Source organism: Colias croceus, chromosome 3 (assembly GCF_905220415.1).
Source record: "Colias croceus chromosome 3, ilColCroc2.1".
Lineage (NCBI taxonomy): Eukaryota > Metazoa > Arthropoda > Insecta > Lepidoptera > Pieridae > Colias > Colias croceus.
The window spans coordinates 1,695,177-1,720,454 of NC_059539.1; the positions used below are offsets into that span (position 1 = coordinate 1,695,177).

The 25,278-nt window shown below is 33.2% G+C and overlaps 1 protein-coding gene across 1 annotated transcript in view; it reads right to left on the reverse strand.

The window, feature by feature from the left end:
- Positions 1-25,278, reverse strand: part of LOC123706460 (zinc finger protein ush) — a 171,151-nt gene that overhangs the window by 105,217 nt on the left and 40,656 nt on the right. The window lies entirely within an intron of this gene.

A 25,278-nucleotide genomic window follows, 5' to 3' on the forward strand; every position in this document is an offset into this window, starting at 1 on the left:
GGAAGGAAGATATGTTGTAAAATTACCTGTAAAACACGAACCCCCACGAGCAACACAAGGTGATACCCGTGATATTTCAATTTTCAGATTTAAGCAATTAGAATCCAAATTTGTCAAATCCCCGGATTTAAAGAGAGAGTATATAAATGTGATTAACGAATATTTAAAGTTAAACCACATGGAAGAAGTTCCAGAAAGCGAAATTAATAACCCATCTATTTACTTACCGCATCATGCAGTTATTAGAGAAGCAAGTGATACCACAAAGGTTAGAGTAGTTTTCAACGCGTCTGCAACAGGCAAAAATAATATATCGCTCAATGATGACTTACTTGTTGGTCCACTGCTACAAGAAGATATGAGATCCTTGATTATGAGATGGCGACTTCGGAAAATTGCCTTTGTCGCAGACATAGAAAAAATGTATAGGCAAATATTAATAAAAACAGAGGACGCTGACTATCAAAGAATTGTATGGAGGAATAGCATTGATGAACCTATAGAGGATTATCGTTTATTGACAGTTACTTTCGGCACAGCATCGGCACCTTATCTTGCTGTAAAAACTCTTCACCAAATTGCTAACGATGAAGGAAAAGGCTATCCTGCGGCTGCTAATGTAATAAAAAATGATTTTTTTATGGATGATTTACTATCCGGTCAGGATTCGGTGGAAGATGCTACAAAAATAGCGAAACAAATTTCAAATATACTTAGTAGAGGAGGAATGAAATTACAGAAATGGTCATCAAATAATAAGGATTTTTTGAAAAACTTTTCTTCCGATGAACTAAGCTCTCGCCTGAGTATAGATTTTAAGTTTGAAGGAACAGTAAAGACGTTAGGGCTATCATGGAATGTGGTCGATGATACTTTACATTATTATGCTGACTTACCTGCGTCACCAGCAAACATAACCAAAAGAACCATACTCTCGGAGATTCAACGCTTGTTTGATCCTCTCGGTTGGTTAACTCCTGTACTCCTGCCTGCCAAAATAATAATTCAAAAATTGTGGTTGATGAGAATTTCTTGGGATGAAGAAGTAGTACCTGAAATAAAAGAAGATTGGTTAAAGATTAAAGAAAGTTTAAGAAATATAAAAGATATAAAAATAAATAGATGGTTATACAGTCATACTAAAAATATTTCTGATGTTACAGGCATTATAGCTGCGAAGAGTCGCGTTGCACCGGTTAAACCTGTATCCCTGCCTCGTTTAGAACTATGTGGCGCTGTTTTACTTGCCAAATTATTAAAACAAATAAGTGACGCTACACACATACCAACCGATCGGATATATGGTTGGACAGATTCAACCGTAGTTTTGTCCTGGCTTCAAGGAGATCTTTCTCGATGGCAAACCTTTGTACGGAATCGGGTTGCAACTATATTAGAAACTATAGGAAATAAATGGTACCACGTACCTTCTGTAGAAAATCCTGCCGATGTTGCTTCACGTGGAATGTTATTACCTGAACTTAAAAATTGTAAATTATGGTGGGAAGGTCCAAAATGGCTACGAGATGAGCAGCTTTCTTTGAAAAATTTCGTTTATAACACCAACCTAGAAAAAAGGAAAAATATTATAGCAAATACAAAAATAGTAGATGAGGCACATTGGTCAAATAAATTTAAAAAATTTAATAACTTATATGAATTACTGAGAGCAATAGTCTATTGCACACGGTTTCTGAATGTAAGGAAAATTAAAGAAGTTAAGGCTATAACTACAAATGAGCTACATGACAGTTTAAACAAATGTGTAAGATTAGACCAAAGGGAATCTTTTTCAGTAGAAATAGAAGATTTAAAACAAAAGAAAGAAATAAAACGCAACAGTTGTATTAAAAATCTTAATCCTTACCTGGACGCTGAAAATATTCTCAGGGTGGGCGGCAGACTCAGGCATGCCCATCTTGTAGAAATCGAGAAACATCCCATGATTTTAAGCAATAAGAGCTGTTTAACTACTTTAATAATAGCTGATGCACACAAAAAGACGCTACACGGTGGTACACAATTGACTATAAATTATATAAGAAGCCGTTTTTGGATTATTAAAATTAAATCACTTGTTTCATCATATATCAATAAATGCTTTATATGTGCGAGACTTAAAGCAAAACCCAGATTACAAATTATGGGAGACTTACCTGAGATGAGGGTGACTCCGTCACGGCCATTTTTACATTCCGGCGTAGATTTTGCTGGTCCACTGCAAATTTTAACTTCAAGGGGTAGAGGGTCCAAAACCAATAAGGCATACATTTGCATATTTGTATGTATGTCTACAAAAGCAGTTCATTTGGAATTAGTTGGGGATTTAAGCACTGATTCTTTCTTAGGCGCGTTAAAACGTTTTGTAGCTCGAAGGGGAAGATGTAGCCACATTTGGAGCGATCAAGGCACTAATTTTGTAGGTGCCAACAAGGAATTGTTGGAGCTGTTCCAACAGGCTAATTTACAAATACCAGGCCATCTACCAGCTACTTTAGCAGAAGATGGCATACAATGGCACTTCAATCCACCTTACAGTCCAAATTTTGGAGGCTTATGGGAAGCGGGGGTGAAATCCATCAAATATCACTTGCGAAGAATTTTAGATAAGCATCTAACTTTCGAAGAGATGACAACATTGCTGTGCCAGATAGAAGCATGCTTAAATTCCAGACCGTTGTGTCCAATCGACAATACAGATACCGATAATTTGAATATTCTTACACCTGGTCACTTTCTCATTGGTGAAGCCCCATTCAATATACCAGAACCAGATTTGAGAGACATAAACCTTAACAGACTTTCACGATGGCAGTATGCACAGAGGTTACTACAAGACTTTTGGAAGAAATGGCAAACAGAATATTTGTCACGTCTACAGCAACGACCCAAATGGTTAAAACGACAAGATGAATTCAAAGTGGGAGATGTGGTCCTGGTTGTGGAAGAACATTTACCTCCTGGTAAATGGGCTTTAGGTCGTATCCTAGAAAAACATTCGGGAGCAGACGGGATATGTCGGGTGTATTCTTTAAAATGCCGCGGAAAATTGATGAAGCGATCAATTTCCAAATTATGCCCATTACCTATAAATAATGACTTGGATTTTTAAATATTAGTTGCCTAGTTAAATTATAAAAAACAAAATGTTATTACGTAATTAATCTAAATGTACAATGTTTAGATAATAACAGCTACTGATTGTTGATTTATATAACTTAATTTTAAAATCCTTTTGTTGTTTGTTTATTTGAAGAATGCATGTTTAAGTTTATATTCGATAATAGTATGTAATGCAAAACGTTTAGCAAAATGTTAGCCAATTAAGATAAAACCTAGTTACCTATAGGTTTTGGTGGGCGGTATGTACGCGCCGCCGCTAGTAAGTAGCTTTAGAAATTAGTAACCATATTACTTGATCTGTGTTAGTAACGAAATAAACGTTATCAAGATTAGACGTGCGTTTTACTTAATCAAGTTTTACCAAGCAAAAGTGAACCTTATTGCCTCAACACGTATTGTATCATATTTCAGATAATTATTTCGAATAAAAAGTTGGAAAAACTACGTTTCTTTCCATTCGTTTTGGTAAATATTAGGGTTGCTGCTGCACGTTTTATGTGATTTTTTTTTCATGTAATATTGCCATGAAAATGTTTAAAGTAAGTATATTTATTTATTAGACCGAATTCGGTCTAAACGAAATGACAAGGAATACAAATCAATGGATAAATATGTCTTAGATAAGTTAAACATTTTGCATCATTTACAAATTTATATTTTATTAAAATAATATAAAAATAGAAACATGATATAAAAAATGTTGTGTGGTTTTATGAAACCACGGTAAAAGTGAAACATTTCACACTATAGACATTTAACTAAAAATTATCGTATTTGTACGATAATAATTATCGTACGTATCGTGCGTCACGCGACATGCGCTACACAGACCAAAAAGTTTGAGTCGATGTAATAAAAGTTTCACTTTAATAATTCTTACGCATTTTAACGTTTCATCTGTACCAAATTTTCACAAGTATCTCATACCTCCTATGTTTTTGAATATAGACTTTCTTATTATAATTAAACTATACATATATTATACTTTCACACATAACTACTTCTCATCTTATACAAGCCAAATTTAAGTAAACTATTCGTAAAACTCGCCGTTCACAGCCCTAGTTATCTCGGCGTCCACGCGGCCAAACACTGTTATCGCGGACACTTTTCACGTTTTCCAGCGATACAGCGCTGCAATAGGACGGCCAGCGCTGATAGCGCTTTATTGACCCGTTGTAAAGGTTATGTGATGAAGACGATACGTATGTGAATGTTAACGCGCTTTAATGTTTCATGTTTGCGAGTTGATATTTGCATCATGCATTTTGGATAGTGGGCTTGTAAGGGCAATAATGGGTAACAAAGTATTGGACTTTTTCGAGGGAAAAATTGGTGATTCTGTAACTTATGTAGTGCATGATTTCTTGTAATACATGGTGTTGGGATTATTACTACTGATAATTGATATACTAAGCGCGAAGGGACTTGTAGTTAAGCATACACTGATCACCTAAAAAATACTTAAACAACGTTTTAATTACGTTAAAAATTTTTTGATAACATAAATAGAGAATCTTTTAAGGGTTCCAGTATCGTTGTTGAAAAAAGGTAGAAAGCGTGGTTCATACATGGTAGTAAAATATACTTGAAGAGTAGATAGATATTTAGTGTTTTTCCTTGTTACATTATTGTAAATTTATTAGATACTTTAGTGAATGACAAAGTTCAATCAGGTAGTGGTGTATCCTAGAAAGTATAAGTGAGTTATCTACTCATGTCTAATAGTCCACGACTCGCAACGAAGTAACGTAGAGCACCTACTATTTTCTGATTTTCAGACCGAAAACTTACGAGAGATATTTACTTATACAGCAGTAGAAAAGATTATGCTAATTTTGATGAACTAAATTTCGAGAAAATCGAAATATACACTCGTAATTCAACAAAATAAAAACCTATATAGAAAATGCTAGCACAATCGCCTCAACCATAGGAAATACTTGGAAAATCAAACGATTAATACAGCATTTATTCATTAGCACGTTATCGCTTGTAGTGGCATTGTTAACAAACTGAATAACTATCAGCTAATGAGGCGGGTAGCAGGTTCGAAGCTGCTGATAGCTTATCTCGCACTACGTGACCTTACCGAAACCTTGTCTAAATAGTTAAGAACGTATAGTATGTCGCTATGTCTGTATGCTACTGCTAATTGCGTAGGAAATTTTATATTTCACTAGCTGCGCCCCGCGGTTTCACCGGCATTGCTCCGCTCTTGTTGGTCTTAGCGTGATGATATATATAACCTTCCTCGATAAATGGGCTATCTAACACCGAAACAATTTTTCAAATCGGACCTGTAGTAGTTCCTGAGATTAGCGCGTTCAAACAAACAAACAAACAAACTCTTCAGCTTTATAGATGTAGATGAAGTATAAATTTTTAAAGAGCGTTTTTATAAAGCACTACCTTACCGCCCGCGGCTTCGCTTACTTTGTCTAAAACCTAATAAATTTACTAAAACCTTTCTCTTGAATCACTCTATCTATTAAAAAAACCGCATCAAAATCCGTTGCGTCGTTTTAAAGATTTAAGCATACAAAGGGACATAGGGACAGAGAAAGCGACTTTGTTTTATACTATGTAGTGATTTGAATGCTATAAGACTAAAATATCAATTGCATGCAGTTTATGATAAAATTTGTATTATTACAGTAGTTTTTTAATTGTGCTTACGTTTGCAATTATAGTAATAGTGGCAGTAATGGGTGTCTATATGGATACAACCTTGAGCCCGCAGTTTCACTTGAGTATAAATTTCCGGGTAAAAATGAAAGGTAGCCTTGCATCGAATCTATATGCATAACAATTTATGTAGATCATAAGGTTCTGTAGCTTATAGCTACTATAATGATTAAATGTAGTTTCTGAATATTCTTGAGTCAAAAGTTAATTGTTAGAATTTTTATGTATGAAATGAACAAACATATTGCTCTACTATATTTGAGTTATAAACAATAACTCCATCTCAAATCATCTACATTAAAATTTACTTACAAAGTAAACAATCATGTCCTACGAACGGATAAAACTGTTCAATCAAGACACATGCCATACCGTCAATCACACATCATAAATTAACACAAACAATAATAACCCCATATCCCAAGTAACCCTCAATACATCCAAAACTAAATCTTATTAAACATACACAAACAACCAACAAAGGGTGTAAAAACCTTCGTTTAAGGATCGCATGAAGTCTCACATGAAATATATTCAATCTGCGACTGCGAGATAAGCGACCCCCCCTCCCCCTACATTCACACCCCCCTCCCTAACCCCCCCGGGCACCGGATACGATTTTTGACCGTCACTCGTGTGTAAGTGTTTATAAGATTCCCGATGTGTTATTCCGATATTCTGACGATATTTTGGGGTCGCGTAGATTTTAATAAGTTCTAGTTGGTTGGTTTATGTGCTTTCAATCGGTTTTTGTTTGTTTAATAAATACATACAACACAATAAATATATGAGTAGGTATTAAATTAAATGATAGGTAAATTGATAGCGAATTTTAGAAATGTTTTACTAGGAAACTGTAAAATTCGTGACGTTGTCGTCTTATAATTCGATAGGGCCGGCTGCAAGCCCGAAAAAACATGACTAATGCGGCGTTACTTCGCTCTGAGGCGTTCCATGTAAGGCTTGAAGTGCGAGCGAGAGCGCGGAATGAGCGACAAAGAAGCACAATCGTTGTCACGTTCAACTATCGTCAGTAAACCCTTTACAGACAACCAATTTTTTTTAGTTAACATGTGATTACTATACTTACTTTTTAGATAGAAATAAATGATTCAACAGCGTATTAACATTATTATTTAAGCTGCCAACTTTGAGATGTTTTGTAATGCGGGTTGTAGCATACATTTTTAAACAAGTATATAGACATTGCATTACACTTTAAAAATTTAAATAAAGTATTTCAGGTTGGTATTAAATTCGTTAAAGATAAAAAAAACTACAAAATATATTAATTTGCTTACAGTTTCGGACACTACTCTCCAAACTCCCAACATTAGGCCGTTACTCACTAGCCAGTGACAACCCTAGCGATGTTGTCCCGTGTGCACATAGCCTAGATCGCGATATTAAAATTATTATTATTCGCAGTATCAGGGCTGCCACCCGGCGATCGTATCGCGCTATCTCGCAGCGCCAAGCGTCGCTATTACCCCCTTCTCTGTAGGGCTGGCACAAGGTGGTTTGTCGATATTTTGCTTTTGATTTGATTGTGGGATAAAGAAGTGACGTGTGCAATCGATTATAATGGGTCATGATACTGGGGAAGATGAATAAGATATTTTATATGTACTTTAAGTTTAATTTGTGAATGTCTTATAGTTTTAAATTAAAGAAAGGAGTTTATTAAACGTTTATAGTGATAGTAGTTTATTCACAAATTAAATATTAATATGCTACAATATTTTAAGAGTATGGAATATACAAAAATATTCGACTTGATCAAAACAAAGGATCTAACTAAGTATTCTTAAAATATGAACATTCATTTTTGACATTTTTATACAGCTCTTATTAAAAAATTATCTCCTCTTCATTGGACCATTGGTGATTTTGCATCAACACTACGCCGTATATATCATTATCATCATCAAGCGTCTACGAAAAATTGCACGATAAAACAGTCGTCATTTATCGACATATCCCATCACTATGAGCAACCTGACTCACGGGTAAGTATAAATACGTTGAATGTGCTAATACATCGTTATCCAGTGGCCGCACACATCACTACTCATATACTCTCGCCCGGCGTTCACTGTTTTTAAGGGGTTTATCTTACGGCCCAGTTGGTTTAAAGATTCTTAACGTTTAGTATGGTAGAATGAATTTTATATGTTTGTTTTTATTTCAGGCGATGTTGCAAAAATACATAGAGTTTAACTAAAGCTAAAAATATTTGTTGTGTATATTAGGAGATTTTCAAAAGCTTAATTCATATGAATTACTATTAAACTATAGAAAGATATTTCAATTTAAGTTTCAGCTTGTGTGGGTCGCTGTAAAAGTAGTTTATAAATCATTCCAAGTCTTGTATTAAGAATCTGCAATCAGATTTGATAGTATAATAGAATATTCTAATGTAAATATTTTATGTATTTGATGTACAAACCAACTAGCTAACTATGTAGTTGCAAACTAGCAACAGCTTACTACCAATGTCTTATAATCTTGCTAAACATTACGTCACACAAAATATTGACTCTATTGTCTCTGATTAAAGACATAGACCACAAACGCACCATAAACAAATTATAAATTATTGCAGGCTTATTAATTACAGGGCGTGTGACGAGGGTTGAGGTAAATTTTTAGCTTCTACTTGGGACTAATTAAAAAGATGTTATCAGCCAAGGTGTGCCTGAAACTCTGTGATAAGCGGTGAACGCGATACCGTCATTTTTGTGAGAGCTAATTATTTTATGGCATGTAAGGTGTGTACAGTTAATACGTCATAGGTAATTAATGGGTTTTGTGGTGGCTTTTTGTGGTGTTGTGAAAGTTTAGAGAGACAGTTCGATAATATTCTTCTAGATAAATTGATGAGAACATTATTTTTTTGTTACAGAATTTTTATTAAGTACTATTCTTACAGAATTTTTATAGTATTATTCTTTAAAATAAATCCAATATTGATTATAATATAAATCAATTTCATTTAGATTTAAGATCTAAACGTAATATTATGTAATTTATTTAAAGGTTTAAAGATAGTGAATTTCCAATTACTTGTAAATATATTGTTTGAGGTATTTTAAACTATTAACATATTATGTGTAATTAATTTCTAATTTTTGTAATGACACTGCAATATCACAACTAGTAAGCGGGCATTAAACTGACCGCGACCGCGCCATGTTCTGCTTACACAAGTACACAGTGCACATAATTGGCCACCCTTTGCACACAAATAATTAGGTGTAATTATTGTCAGTTAACTTAACTGAAGCATTAGAAATTATAAGTATTCCCCTAAAAAATTTTGTATGAATCCTCCCATAGCATTTTACAAGAAAAACCCTGAAAAATGTGTAATTAGTCGACAATCTCGTAATTCACAAAGCCTTAAAGGGTGTCGTCACTCAGAAAGGCAATATCCGTTAGCAACAGGCGACATCGAACACACGGGGTTTGGAACTTTATCACCAAGATGTAGAGTTGAATTTGATTCGTGATAGATTATTGGTTGATTGAATGCTTCCCTAATTGTTTTTTTATAGCGGAAACAGTTCTAAACAGCCGATGTTTGAGTGATGTGATTATCGCTAAAATGCAACTGACTTTTAGTTAAGGAAGAGAAGTAACATAGCCCTTAACCAGTGTCCACATAAAGTGCAAAGTATGAAGATTAAGGGAAGGTAAAAAGAAAATATTTTTTTTTATTTTTTATGTTATGGCTTTATTTAAAAAATATCATTTTATAATTTAAATTTTATTTTAAAGCCCTTTATTATCCCTTCACTACATAGTATAAAACAAAGTCGCTTTCTCTGTCCCTATGTCTCTTTGTATGCTTAAATCTTTAAAACTACGCAACTGATTTTGATGCGGTTTTTTTAATAGATAGAGTGATTCAAGAGGAAGGTTTTAGTATATAATTTATTAGGTTTTACAAGCGGTTTTGGTTTAGACATAGCGGGCGAAGCCGCGGGCAGAAAGCTAGTATATAATAAAATAAAAACACATACACTAACGTCTCAAAACCTGAAAACTCTAACACCATATTTCCTTATTCCAAACGAAGCCACCACGACATAGGACCAACAAACACCTAGCTAGTTGGAACGAGCGAGCCAAATTGCGCGTGATGATAGCCCTTATCAGCGCCTGAATGGGGATGTTTTTAAAATCACTCGACCGGATTTTTGAACGATATCGTTTTATGGACGCCTTTAAATATAATCTTTAATGTTCAGGTATTTTGTTAGAGTTTAACTTTAATATTTGGTTGGAGTTTAGGAGAATTGAATCGTCATGTTTTAGGATATATAGGACTGTAGAATGTATGTCTGTTTGTATGTATTTTTATGTCAAGACATTAGACAGAGCAATAGATATGAATACACACGAATTCTTAGTGTATACTTTAAAACACGAGAAATAATCATTATGTATATGTTACCGGAAATGTATGAAATCAAGGAATTGTATACAATTCCCAGGAAATGTGTACAATTCCGATACCATTTAGGAAATGTATAAAATATTGTTTAAAAAACTATTTAATGCATGCATATCCTAGGAAATGTATAATCTTCCTAGGAATTGTATACAATTCCTATATCGTATTAGGAAATGTGTAAAGTAAATGCTTTCTGTAATAAAACACGTTGTTATTTTTTTATTATAGCTCTTATTGATACAGTCGGGTAACAGTCATACCGTAAAATTGTAATAATATTATGTTCATATTATTATCTTCGATCGTTCGATCTTCGTCGACGGAGCCCCGCTTCGCGGGGCTCCTATTTCTGTGTAGTTTTTTTTTAACAAACCTAACCTAACCTAACCTAACGGCTAACCTAACCTAAACCTAACCTAACTTTGAGGGCGAATATCTCGGCTATTTTTTATTTTAGGTAAGTTGTTCCTATAAAACATGCTTATATAATTAATATACAATAATCTTTACGATAAAACAATAATAAATAGGTGTTATAATGACACCAACTCCATCAAAATTTTTTTAAGTCCTGCGCCCCCTTTGCTTTAGTCCAACCCTTGCCTGCGACATATCAATATCTTAAATGTTTTACATTTCCGATAGCTATTTAGGAAATGTATAGATTTCCTAGGAAATGTGTATAAAATAATTTATTTCACACATTTCCGTACGATTTTAGGAATTGTATACATTTCCTAGGAATTGTATACAATGACGGATTACATACATTTCCTGTAACATATACATAAATAAAATGTTAGAAAGGCTTTCGAATGGTTATATTTTAATTCGTTTGATTGTCATTCAAGTCATTAGTCAGTTTTCTTCGATTTATGTATCTTTGCATATAATAATATATTGAACCTATTTCGATCGAATTTTGACTGGAAAACTCTTATAAAAAAGCTCTTCTTTACTCTTGAAAAAGATAGAGTTATCTACAAACATACAATAGCCATCTGTTCTAAAAAAAACTGTAATTTAATTAAAAAAATCACACACAACATGAACAAATCCACATGCGTGATATATCTAATATTAAAAATATCAAAGTATCTGAAAGCTGAAAGGAGGAGATAACGTCAGCGTGCATGATCAATCTGTTGGCCCTTTTCACTGTAATCTCGAATAAAATATTTCTCGTTTCACCTGCTATCGTTATGGGATATCGTTACTGGGGTGTAGGAATCGTTGATGTGCTTAATTTGTTTTATAATTAACGTAGAATATAAATAATTCAGGTTATATGTGGTTATACTTAATTTTTTCTACACAACTGTTGGTGCACAGAACCTGAAATTATCGCACTGGTTGTCAGACGCACGTCTATTTTAAATATATTTTTAAATTACATTTATTATTGCAAGCTTATATGTATATTTTTTTTTCTTTCAAAATTAAACTTGTTTTAAAATGGTAGTTCTGTAATAGGGAGATTTTTATTAATTTCTTTGCATATTATTTAAAAACTTTGTCGAATACGTTTCAGATACTGATAATTTATTAAAAATTATTTGTAAATTTATAAATACTGTAGTGTAGTATATGCTTAATAATGACTACATACAATGAGATCATACAGCCTTTTCTATCATTACAACTACCCATAAACCACATACACAAAAACTAACGTATCCAAAATTCGCATCTCCCGCCAAAAGGATAAATAATTTAGTATGATCCGACGCGGCGAGATATCGGATCAGAACAAAGGCAGAGCTATCGCCCTGCACAGCCTTACACCCACGGCACGAGTCCATGATCACACGACACGAGAATGTAGGACGATATGTCACGGCACGGATTTAAACTGACCAACGGATGATTTTTGAAGGGGGAAAAGCTTTAGCAGAGAACAAATACAATTTTTTATGTATGTATGTAGTAGAAAGGTAGAAAGTTTGTGTAAAATAATTCAATAATCTTAAGTATGAAAATATACATAATATAATATAATAGCGAATGATTAAAATATTGCAACATGTTGTAGTATGTGATTTATACCCTAAAAATGTAAAAATAAACCGAAGCACGTAACATTGATAAAATTGTAATGAAGTTAATGTTATAAATAAATTTGCATTTAATTAAAATGATATTCAATTTCAACATTATCCTGTTGGAATATACCATTTTTTACAAAAAAAAAGACCGACAGAGTAAATGAAGGATAAAACATTTCTTACAAAAAATTTAACAAATTTTACTGTTCAATAATTTATTTAGAAGGGATACTAAAATGTAGAAATACCGTCGTAGCACCTTCATTTCTCGTAGCACTGCTACGAATGGACACGTGCTACGTTAACTTAGGCCTCCCGTATATATGAATCTATTACGTAAATCTTGTATGATATTTAGATAAAATTCTGATTGATCACCGACATAATTATATTGCTTTTCCTATATTAATAATAATAAGGAAATTATGTTCATACCTTCGGCCAAAATAGGGATATTCTGTTTGCAAAATAAATTTTGACTAGGAGTTACTTAAAAATTTTCATAATTATGGTAACTTTTATTCATAAATTATAAAACTACTTTAAAAAATAACTGCCTTGTATAGATCACTTGTTTATGTGAGGCAATTATTTAGTTTTTAATTTATGTCTTCCATTGACTTTGGATGAATTCTTATCTTAAACTTTATCTGATATAATTTATCTTAAAATTTATTAAATATTGAATAGATTTTAAGAAAATGTGCAAATCATATGAATGTATCAATTTATATTTTGACAAAAAATAATAGACAATGTTTAGGCAATAAAAAAATTTGTTATTCATAAGTAATTTTGGTAATTTTCCGTCCATTAAGGATGTTCACAAAATGTCATCGATTTGAAAAAAATGCTTAGATCAAGTTTCATTAGGATTCTATCATTCTAGACAACTAATTTTAGAAAATATGAAACATATTTTTAACAAAATTAAGGCAAAGTTAATTGAGAACGCTTGTATAAGGCAAAATGTAAAATTTGTTGAAATAGAAATAGAAAATTATATTTAAAATAATCAAAATGTATTAAGTCTTAAAAACTGATGTACTAACAAACATAAAAAATACAGTCGAATTATGAACCTTCTTTTGAAGTCATTGAAAAAAAAAATGTGTGCGTGTAGGTACTAGTGTACACACGTCAGAAGTGAAACTTCTTTATGACCTTTTCAAAAAATAATTTACTATAATATGCCACTAACACTTTACAGAAAAACGTCGAATAAGAGGGTAAGAAAAATGTCACGCGTAACGAAAAAATGTTACACTAAATTTTTTTCCAACCCCGATAAAGAAGTTTCACTTCAATAACTGTTAAAAATTGGTTTTAAGTAATGTGATAAATGGATAAATAAGTTTGTTACTCGTCTAGATTATCAATGTCAATGACTTGATATTTCACCTATAATTTTCAATAATTTTTATCATCAACCATGCATCATAACAGCATAAAACTTCTTATCTATAGCCAGACAATTACACTGATCGAATCTGCAACTTTGATCGCTGGTGGGGGTCGGGGGTCGGGGGTTGGTGAGGGGTGTAAGGGGGTCGCTATCAGGGGTTTTCACGCCATTAAGCCGATACAGCCTCTCCATATAAGCACTATACAGGTGGGTTGATGAGCTGTGCTTTATTGCTGTAGATTAATCGAATTATTCTTTAATTGTTGGATTAAAAATTTGGTTTAGAGAGCTTTGATATAGAGCTTTTATACACATTAGTTTCGTTGAGGAATTGACACGAGCAGTATGATTCCAGCAGGTTTTTTAAATGTTGAAATACAAGCTCGATTGAATTTGTGCATATTTTATTAAAAATATTGATATTATGTTCATATTCCTTATCCTCAGAATTTCAAGAAATTGATTGACCTTATTGTGATAAGTCATATTCTTTGCCTACTTTATTTCTTACTACATAATAGTTATTTACTTTATTATTCTTAACTTATAACCAAGAGCACTTCGTATTCAACTATTAGCTTCTGGAAAAAATATTTATACTTATGAGCATAAAAGTAGATACTGGGTTTATATTATTTAATAAACCTTTTTCAATTTTAGATTTTCCAGTTGCGAATCTCGACATATCCTGTACATCATTGAAACATTAACTATAGTCGAATGCCAATTAAACAATGTAAATTATAATTAAATATCAAATTGAATCTACTACAAAGCACATAATGCAACCTTGTAAATTATTAGCAAACAAAAATTATGCATTACAAATTGTAAAGTTTGTATTCAAGACGCGTGCCGTATCAGCCATGCATCGCTGATAACGATGTTGCCAATAACGTAACGGTATGTGCAATACCGTTATCGGTATATTCGTTTTCGTTATCACGCTACGTTTCAATAGTTTTAAATAATTTGACTTTGTCATTTATGTGACTAGACTTTTAGCGCTTAGTGCTTTTAAATCGTTCTAAACATATACCTAGATGAATATTTACCACCGGTTTTAAAAACGTGTTTTGAAACCTATAAAATTATGGAACATATTCAAAATTGTAAGAAAAAATTAAGTTCTGATGAATTCTCTGACATAATGAGATTCAAAGTTCGTGGTCTACACTAATATTATAAAGAGGAAAACTTTGTTTGTTTGTTTGTTTGATTGAAATGAATAGGCTCATAAACTACTGGACCGATTTTAAAAATTCTTTCACCATTCGAAAGCTACATTATCCACGAGTAATATAGGCTATATATTATCACGCTAAGACCAACAGGAGCGGAGCCACGCGGGTGACACCGCGCAGCACAGCTAGTAGAACATACTTTGATGTTAAACTATAATTTTAATCTTATATTATAAAGTTTAGAAAAATGGATACCTACTCTATCTTTTAATATTAATTTACAATAAAACATTGGACAATATAATATAATGTCCCAAACAGGAATCGAACCGCGCAAACAAAGACCTTCCGACACCTCCGCCCTTATATTTATTGCAAATTATGGCCGCTATCGACTCATCGCTACCTTTCGATAATGGGCCAATATGGCCGATGGGATAGCGTGGATGGGATTAGAAGGAATATACAAAAATAATTTAATTAAATTATGGGATTCTGCTATTTTTTTTTTTTTTTTTTTTTTGTATAGGTCCATTAAACTTATTCGATTAAAAAACAGTTTATGTCACCGACCAAAAAACTTCGTCTCACATAAGTGTATCCTACGTGGGAATAGAAGGAATATACAAAAATAATTAAATTAAATTATGGGATTTTACTATATTTTTTGTAAGTTTATTCGATTAAAAAATAGTTTACGTCACCGACCAAAAAACGTCACGGTCGTCTCACATAAGCGTATCCTACTCAAGAATAATGTTTATTTTCACTAATGAAACAATTTATAAAATCGGTTCTTACAATACTCACAAGATCAATTTATGATCATATTAATATACAGCTTTTGGTTATTGCTATTTAAGTTAAAACTATTTGTACGATTTTTTAAATTATTTGGCCTTTGATTTTAGAGATCTTTACATAAACATATTTGTACTTAGATGTTTTATATTTTATAAATCTATCCTTTGCTTCGTCTGTCTGTCTGTTCGCGAGAAACTCAAAAAATACTGCACAATATTTATAGCATAGTTCTCTAGGAAATATTAGTAAGTATGCAATCTAGTATCAATCAATTCGATCATGACTCAAACGCTTCACGGGTTCGATCTATTCTTTATAAATTTATATTTATAAAGCATTTGAATGCCATACAAGAAAAAATATCAAATTCAGTATGCAATCTGTTAAGGTTTAGACAAATCAGGTGAACCCGCGGGCACCAGCCAGTTAAACATAAAAAGCCATCCACACTAATCTACCGGCAGCCTACCTCCCAGCTATTGACAGAGTCTGAAACATTGATACGGTCTGATTTATTCGCCATTACTCTCATTCCCGACTTAACTGATTTTTGCGATATTAAAAATTTAAATCTGGATTACATTTTGTAGGTTAAATGATTTATTGTTATTTCCCCCTTATCGTACTGCCTACAGCCTACAGGTGCTATACTTGTGTATCTTTGTAGAATGTTCTTTTCAATATAATATGATTTTAAACGCTTACTTGGAAAAATAATTGAGTTTGGTTGGTGTTTAGGGATAGTTGTTTAGTTGAAAACCTGTTGTTTTAATAAAAAAATGAAATGAATAATATCGATTAATATTTAGTAAACTTTGACGAAAAAATCATTTAAAATGGATGTTATAAAAAATTGAATAGCTCGGGTGCTGAATCAAGAAGGTTTATTTTTATTGTTTCTTTTTATGTCATTGTACTACAATAAAGTGTGATAAATAAAATAAATAAGATTGATTAAAATACGGTATTATAACTGTGTTTATCATATTTGAAACATATTCAATGTAAAAAGATTACAATTAAAGAAACAGTCTATGATTAAAAGAAATTACCTCTTTCCTGTTCATTGGTATCAATTAATGCAAGAATTTGGTCAAAATCAATGCAACAAAAATTTAGAAACTCAAAATCCGTTCAATGACCCTGTTCACAAGCAACTTTTGTAGCGGAAAGCCTTCCGATGCTAATCAAATTGCAAAAAAACATTAATTTAAATATTTTTTGTGTGAGACTTTAACCGGTACTATGGTTGAAACATAATAGAGTTATTATTACTCACTTTTTAAGAAATCTCATGCAATACCAGTTGTCTAGTTAAAAATTTCTTACCTAAATAGGTACCTATTTTGAAAGTCCCGTCTCCACAAGACAGTTAATATGTTATTCCTGAGTAATAGGGCAATATTTTATAAGGTACCTAGGTACCACAATAATAAGTAAATCCGGGAAGTAAACATGTCGGAGAGTTTCTCCAGGACGGTGACACATACGACATAAGTCCTGTGTCCCGTCCTTTATGGTGTACTTCCGATAATTGTTCGTCTTAACCACCTGAAATAGTAAATCCGGGTACCAGACTTGTGTGTTAATAAATAAAAACTTTTAAAACATATACCATAACCTTTATAATATGATGAAATTTATCTACAAATATAATCGCCTTATCAAGAAATGAATGATTCTTTCTTACAAGTTGATTTTATTTATGTCCAAGACCACCCACTAACAACGGTTTCTTAAAGTGCTTATCGTGAAAAATTGTTAAATTGCATAACCATGTTGATATTATATTAGTTATCGTACCACATTCACTTCTGAGAAGCTCTCAAGTTTGTTTATCGAATTATTGATTAGTTGGTTTGGTTAGTTTGATCGATGATTACTTGTAATTATAGTTATTAATTATTATTAGTAATTAGGGATGCGCCGAATACCGAATACATATTCGGTATTCGGCATATTCGGCATATTTTTCACTATTCGTATTCGGCCGAATTATTCGGTTTAGGTGCCGAATATATTCGGTATGAGTATTTCTACTTTCTTGGCTATAGAACTAAATAAATAACTTCATATTATGAATGATTTATGTCATACTATACACAAGTCAAAGAAATCCTATGAAGAATGTTTGAACCTAAGGTATACAGGGTGTAGTTAAGTGTGCACAGGCGATTATTCCGTAACTATAACAGATATCAAAAAACCTTAAACTGATATTGAAAGTACTATACCTAATGAGTAAAATGACAATAATAATTTTTTAAAAATAAAACGAGAAATATCCAAAAATGTTACATGAAACGCTCCCATACATTGTCCCATACAATGTTCGAGACGACATCCTCGATTTGGAATACCATTGTATTCCACATCGAGCTCTATTTACAGTCTCTAAATGAACTTTCATTAAAATTTGCGAAATAATTATAGCACAAAATCAAATAACAAAGCAAAACCTTTCATACTAAATGTATGGGAGCGTTTCATGTAACATTTTTGGATATTTCTCGTTTTATTTTTAAAAAGTTATTATTGTCATTTTACTCATTAGGTATAGTACTTTCAATATGAGTTAAAAGTTTTTTGATATCTGTAATAGTTATGGAATAATCGCCTGTGCACACTTAACGATTACACCCTGTATACAATAAAACGATCATTACATTTAAAACCAACGTTTATTTTGTAAATTTACATCAACATAATTTAATCATGTTTATTATTAGAACTTAGTCAGTATTTAATATTTATAATACTTTAAATCCTGAAGTCTGAAGACAATGCTTTTAGTCCCAATAGAAAATGACATTACGTCCGCTCATATTGCAAACACTAACTTAAAGTAAAAATATAAAATTTTTAAACAATTTAAAAATTTTAATATTTTGTGCGAAGTTTCAACACAACTGAGACGGCACGGAGTGCGCGGGCGATATACGCGGGTGGCGGGCGGTGAGGTAAGGCTCGCTCGCCACCGAGCCGGCAGCTACTTGCGACCCGTTAGAACCGGTTTACGCATCAAAACACGTCAAAACATTGAACCGAATAATTCGGCCGAATATTCGGTTCGGTAAGGTTCTAACCGAATAGTATTCGGTATTCGGTTATTCGGTGAAACCACTATTCGGCGCATCTCTATTAGTAATCAACTGGCAGGAAGACTAAATAGTAACGGAAACACAGAAATAAAGAAAAGTAATTCGTAACGGTAACGCAAATTAAACATATAGTTATTATTAGCTGCGCTTCGCGGTTTCACCCTCGTTACTCCGCTCCTGTTCGTCTTAGCTATAGCGCGATGATATATAGCCTTCTTCGATAAATGGGCTATCTAAAACCGAAAGAATTTTCAAATCGGACTAGTAGTTCCTGAGATTAGCGCGTTCAAACAAACTTAATAAAAACTCTTCAGCTTTTTAATATTAGTATGGATTACATAATATAATTATAGTCTCTCTCCATAATACACGGGTATCGCCGTAAGGATGATACCCGGTCCTTTGGAAGGCTTACGTGGGGACACAGGTCCAACACGCAGAGGCCCTTTAGAGAATTTAATGTGTTGTGGGACACCAGCCGCAGCCTGCCCATGGCTGCACTATAGAGATACAGCCCTGGGCAGTCCGCGGCCAATGTAGGACTATTGCAGAAAAATGGAAATGAATAAAACTGGGTTATGGAAGGGGGTGTTAGATGGACTGGTATATTGGGTCTATGGGGACTATGGACGTCTGCCTTTTCAATATTAAAAATTGAAAATTATGGCAGACGGTGACTCGCCAGTTCGGTCGGGTTATTGTAAATTTGCCACAAAGTTAATTCGTCACCTAAAAAAGTATGTGTAAATTTGCCACACTTTTATTTTTTTAAAGTTAATTCGTCACAATTTAATATCAAGTATTGTAAATTCGTCACATCGATAATTTAAGTACAGATAGCAATAAAATTCAACAATAAATTAATTTAAAATGTTTATTTCTTAATCAGTTTTAGATTTTCAACCTTACATGTAAAGAAATCACAGTCAAATTGGATGACGATGGACTTTGTAAAAACATAAGGAAAAGCATAACAAAGATAAATTTTGCTAAAAGCCAAGGAACATCTATTTTGTATATACTTATATTCTAAAAATTCACAGCAGTTATAAAGAGTATTACTTAACATCTACATTATTCTACATAGGTAATGGTAAAAATCATAGTTCTCTCTATAAATATTTTTAAAATGTAATGAAATGAGAGCGGCTCTAAAATATTTATCACAATCGTATAAAAATAAGGATAAAATATTTTTCACCTATTTTGTATACAGGGTGTAAGGGACAGCCTCCCGAAAACTTTAACCATGGAATCATTCTGAGCAACTTTCCCAAAGAAACCATATTGCGGAAATGAAAAAAAAAATTCGGCTTCCCATACAAAATTTTCGAGTGAGATGCTAATTTTGTATGGGAGGTTGAAATTTTTTTTTTCATTTCCACGATATGCTTTCTTTGAGAAAGTTGCTCAGAATGATTCCATGGTTAAAGTTTTCGGGTGACTATCACTTACACCCTGAATGTTCTAAAAATATACAACAGTTATAAAAAATATTACTTAACATCTATATTATTCTACATAGGTAATCGTAAAAATCTCAGTTCTCTCTATAAATATTTTTAAAATGCAATGAACTAAAAGCGGCTCTACAATATTTATAACAATCCTATAAAAATAAGGATAAAATATTATTCTTTTATTTTAACAAGTAAAGATATTGCTCTTAATTTACTTAAATCATATCCTATAATATTAGAAAAACACAAAGCAAATAAAAATCAAAACTCAAACAGACTACTTAGCGCGTTTCATGATCATGACACTTAATAAATTACAGTTAAAATCACATTAATTATTTTTATAAGTCAACTTTCGTTTTCCATAAAAATAAAAATTCTAATACATATAAAATCATTTCAAACTTTTAAAAAGCGCAAATCAATTTGACTCAATAATGAATTTACCTTATGTTATTGATGAATTTACCTTATGTGAATGATGACTGTAATATTAAAATGTAAATCATTATATTGCTGGTTTCATCGCAGGCTGAAAGGTAGATATAATTCACTTGCCTTGCTTGCTGGCGGTACTTTACTACTTGTGGCAAATTTACAATAACCCGAATATACCTGTGACGAACTTACACATACTTTTTAAGGCATGTGACGAATTTACTTTCAATGTATGGAGTTTTAAAAACGTGACGAATTAACTTTGTGGCAAATTTACAATAACCCGTTCGGTCGATGGGCTCCCAAAAAGGTTACCGATAATGGCAACAAGGGGGCAACATCAGCTGAACGGCTGGGGGTGTAGAGAGGTGCGGCACCGGTTTCACCATCGCGGGCCCGCGGGCCCGGAGCGGGTTTCTCCGCTATTACGCCATTAGACACTTCCACCCCCGAGCATATAGCTCTAGCGGCTCCACTCTGGACGGCCAACAAAGGCAAGCCAGAGGTAGGGGATCCTGAACCTCGTCATTGTTCACTCCAAACTGCCACCGGGACAGCCCAGAGGTGAGGACAGGGACCTCCCCCGGGAGCACTCGGTTCCCGCGGGGTCGCTACTCCCCGACACCTCGCCACAAGGTGCCCTGCGGGGTGACTGACTGCACGGTTGGGATATCTATTGTAGATATGCCAACCGGGGGCGATGGGTTCGTCACATCCCTACGCCTAATTATAGTTATTAATTATTATTAGTAATCAACTGGCAGGAAGTCTTTTTAGTAGAAACGGAAACAGAAATAACGAATAGTAATTCGTAATGGTACCGTTATTCGGCAAATCAAACAAATAGTCTAAACGTAGGTAGATAGTATTTATTATCTGTTTATGTATAACTAGCTTCCGCCCGCGACTCCGTCCGCGCGGATGTCGGTCTTCACGTGGATGGTTTATTTCTCCATTTTGAGTACCTCTGACAATAACATCTTATAAATATCTATTGGACCCAATTCCCAAATAGGCCTATAATAATACGCAACGTGTGTTCGCGGTTCTACGGAACAACGTCTATGGATAAAACTGAAAAATTAAGATTATTTTTTTTCTACGTATTTTTCCAGGATAAGAAGTATCCTATTTTACGCCCAGGATAATAAGGTATAATTATACCAAGTTTCATCGAAATCGAACCGCTAGTTTTCACGTGATGCCTTCACATACAGACAGACAGACAGACAGACAGACAGACAGACAGACAGACAAAAATTTTTTTAATCACATATTTGGGTTTGGTATCGATCCAGTAACACCCCCTGCTATTTATTTTTTCAATATTTTCAATGTACAGAATTGACCCTTCTACAGATTTATTATATGTATAGATTTTTAATTTAACAGTGAAGTTTATTCTCGAATAACTGTAAAAATAACTAAATAACTGAAAAAAATATTGTAAGGGTAAGTAGTTAAGAGTTATTGGAATGAGAAGGTCGAATTTACTCCCCTGAAAATCATTTCACAACACGAAAATTGTTTGATTGATACGCAGGAGTATTTCTTGTATAGAATACTATTCTAATTTCGATTCTAATAAGAAACTATGACTCATAATAGCAAATAATATTTACACAACATCTACACATAATTAATTAATCCATACAATGTTACAATTTCTAGATAAATTAAATCATAGCCTGACAATTTCGGGCAAGATCCTCAACAGTATCGATGACATTACGATGATCCGGTCACCTCTTATATCTCGGCTAATTAAAGAGTGTTTACAAATAGCCAGCAGATAGCGACTTTCACTTTATCAGCGAAAACAACGTTATCGCGGACAATGCACTATCGCCAGTAGATAGCACGACTTTGCGAGATAGGGCTGCGTCTAGGATTCTGTGCTATAAGCATCTCTTAGGTTGGTATGTTGCTATGTGTTTTAAAGATCGTGTTGGTCTTTTAGGTAAGTGTTGGGTTTTGTATGACTGTTCAAATAATCATACATATTATGTTTTTCCTAGGTGTTATGTAATTTGACGCACCGTTAAGGCAGAAGGCTCATAGGTTTTCTCCTGTTGGGTTTTCATAAACCGTTTTCTTGTCATAACAAAAAAGCATACAGGCATTTATTGTGTGCTAAGTATTATAATTGAAAAGTTTTAGTCAATGTAGTGATTCTCGTTGCTCTACAGGAAAAGTTTTTGATCAATTTTGACTGTAATTTACCACGGATATGTGAGAAAATGAGTATTTTGTATGCTATGTATGTGAGAGAGAGCTATGATAGAATCGCGCAAAATAATGCTGCAGTAGCTGCTCTATAGCAGTAGAGTTGTCTATAGTTCTTGACTCTACAATCTTCTTCTTAATATATATAAATCTCGTGTCACAATGTTTGTCCTCAATGGACTCCTAAACCACTTAACCGATTATAATAAAATTCGCACACCATGTGCAGTTCGATCCAACTTGAGAGATAGGATAGGTTTTATCCCGGAAATCCCACGGGAAAGGGAACTATGCGGGGTTTTCTCTGAAAACGCGTGCGAAGCCGCGGGTGGAAAGCTAGTTATAGTATAAAGATACCTCATTTATTAATAACTTTAATATTTATCTATTCTATTATACATATTACCATTCTAAATCACCTAAATACCATCATAGTTCATCCACAAGTTTTAAAAACACGACTTGTAAATCTTGTAATATTTATTACATGGTATTTGTTTTACATTAGAATGCATAAGTCCGTTATTCTATACAAGTTTTTCAAGTATTTTAATTGCCTTTTTAAAACAACATGCAAAAATTGTAACTTGTATGTAAATGCGATGTATAATGCATATCTTTGAATATTTGTATTAATATGTCTTGAAAAGATGTGCTTTATCCGTGAATGTTGAAAAATATCTCTTGAAAATATAAGCTTTATATAAATCTGCAGGCTGGTTCTTATGATTCCGAGAAAGCACTTATAAAGAGTGCAACATCATAATCTTATCATACTGATAAGAGCTATAATATATAAGACCTATGTATTTTTATCATATCATAATAACGAACGTAATTCAATCTTATACTCCATAGAGTTAGTTTTTTACTGAGCCGCATTCCTCGTCTGCTGAATCTAAGCAGGCCAATGGCCTTATTTTGTAATACGTCATGTAAATTAGTATAAAAAAGGAACACTATTCTACAAAATAACAACATGCAAAACACAAAACTACGTAAACACGTTTTTAATGTGTTCGTAAAGCGTCTTCATTTATGTTAATTATAAGATACCTCGATTGCATTTTTAATACATCAATGCGTGTTTCCATCGGTCGTCGAGGCGCACAGGCTCTAGGCACCGCCATATGGTGGACGTTCCATGTACCCGGACAAAGCGGTTCGGTTCTACATTCTTCATTCGAACCGCGAGGGACTCGAACATGCTTCCTGAGTCTGTGTTCCCCGACGAGTACAATATGAAGGTCTTCAAGAAAAGAGTGAACAGGTACTTTCTAGGGAAGCGCGTTCCATCTTAGACTACATCTCACCTTAACATCAGGCAAGATTGTGGTCAAGCGCTTCCCTATTCCCAATAAAAAAAAAAAAAAAAAAAATCCTTGCTTGCATTTTTAATACATCAAAGCTTCAAAAAATATCAATACTTTCTTATATTACTAGGTTTCTAATATAAAATAAATATTTATACACAATCTTAAAACTACACTCTTTAATACGTATATACCTATGTACTATTAGAAAACAAAGTTCTCCACTGTGTCTGTTTGTTCGCGAAACTCAATAACTACTGAGTATAATTTTGTCATCAATAGAATAGCCTTCTTGAGGAAGGTTTCAGTATATTATTAATTTAATAACTTTTCTACAAGGTAACGAAAGATTCTTTATAATACAATACCAAAGAACACACGCAATATAATTAATTCATATCCAGAAATACAGTTTCTTCATACAATAAATACCAAATTTACATTTAACAATAACAGATGAAACCCAGCATCCCAGCCCTACTTATCTAACTAAAGTGCATGTCGATATCAAACAATGTCACTTCGATAAGGCCCCCCCCCCCCTCCCCCGCACCTCGCACCCTCCCCCCATTGTCTAGTAATGAACTTGAGAGACGCGTATCGTATGCAGGCATTTTTGCATCTTGTGAGGTGTTTTTAGGTGCATTTGGTTTTGGTTTTTGGTAAGGATATAGTTAATAATTTGTGCAGTTAATTACTAATGTGATAATTGGGAAAGTATAACGATTAATTATTATGGTATTAGGGACTCAGGATTAATTTTACAGATAGGGAATATTTTATGCAGATAACTTGTAAAAATATAATGGATAAAGTTTGTTCTTTACGTGGCCGTGGTAGTCATCAATTTGTATAGTCTTGTTAGTGATTGACATTTACACAGACAGTATACATATCTATACAAATATTATAAAGAGGAAAGGTTTGATTTTTTGTTTGTTTGTTTGTATGAATTGAATAGGCTCCGAAACTACTTGGCAGATTTGAAAAATTCTTTCACTGTTGGAAAGCTACATCATTTCTGAGTGACAT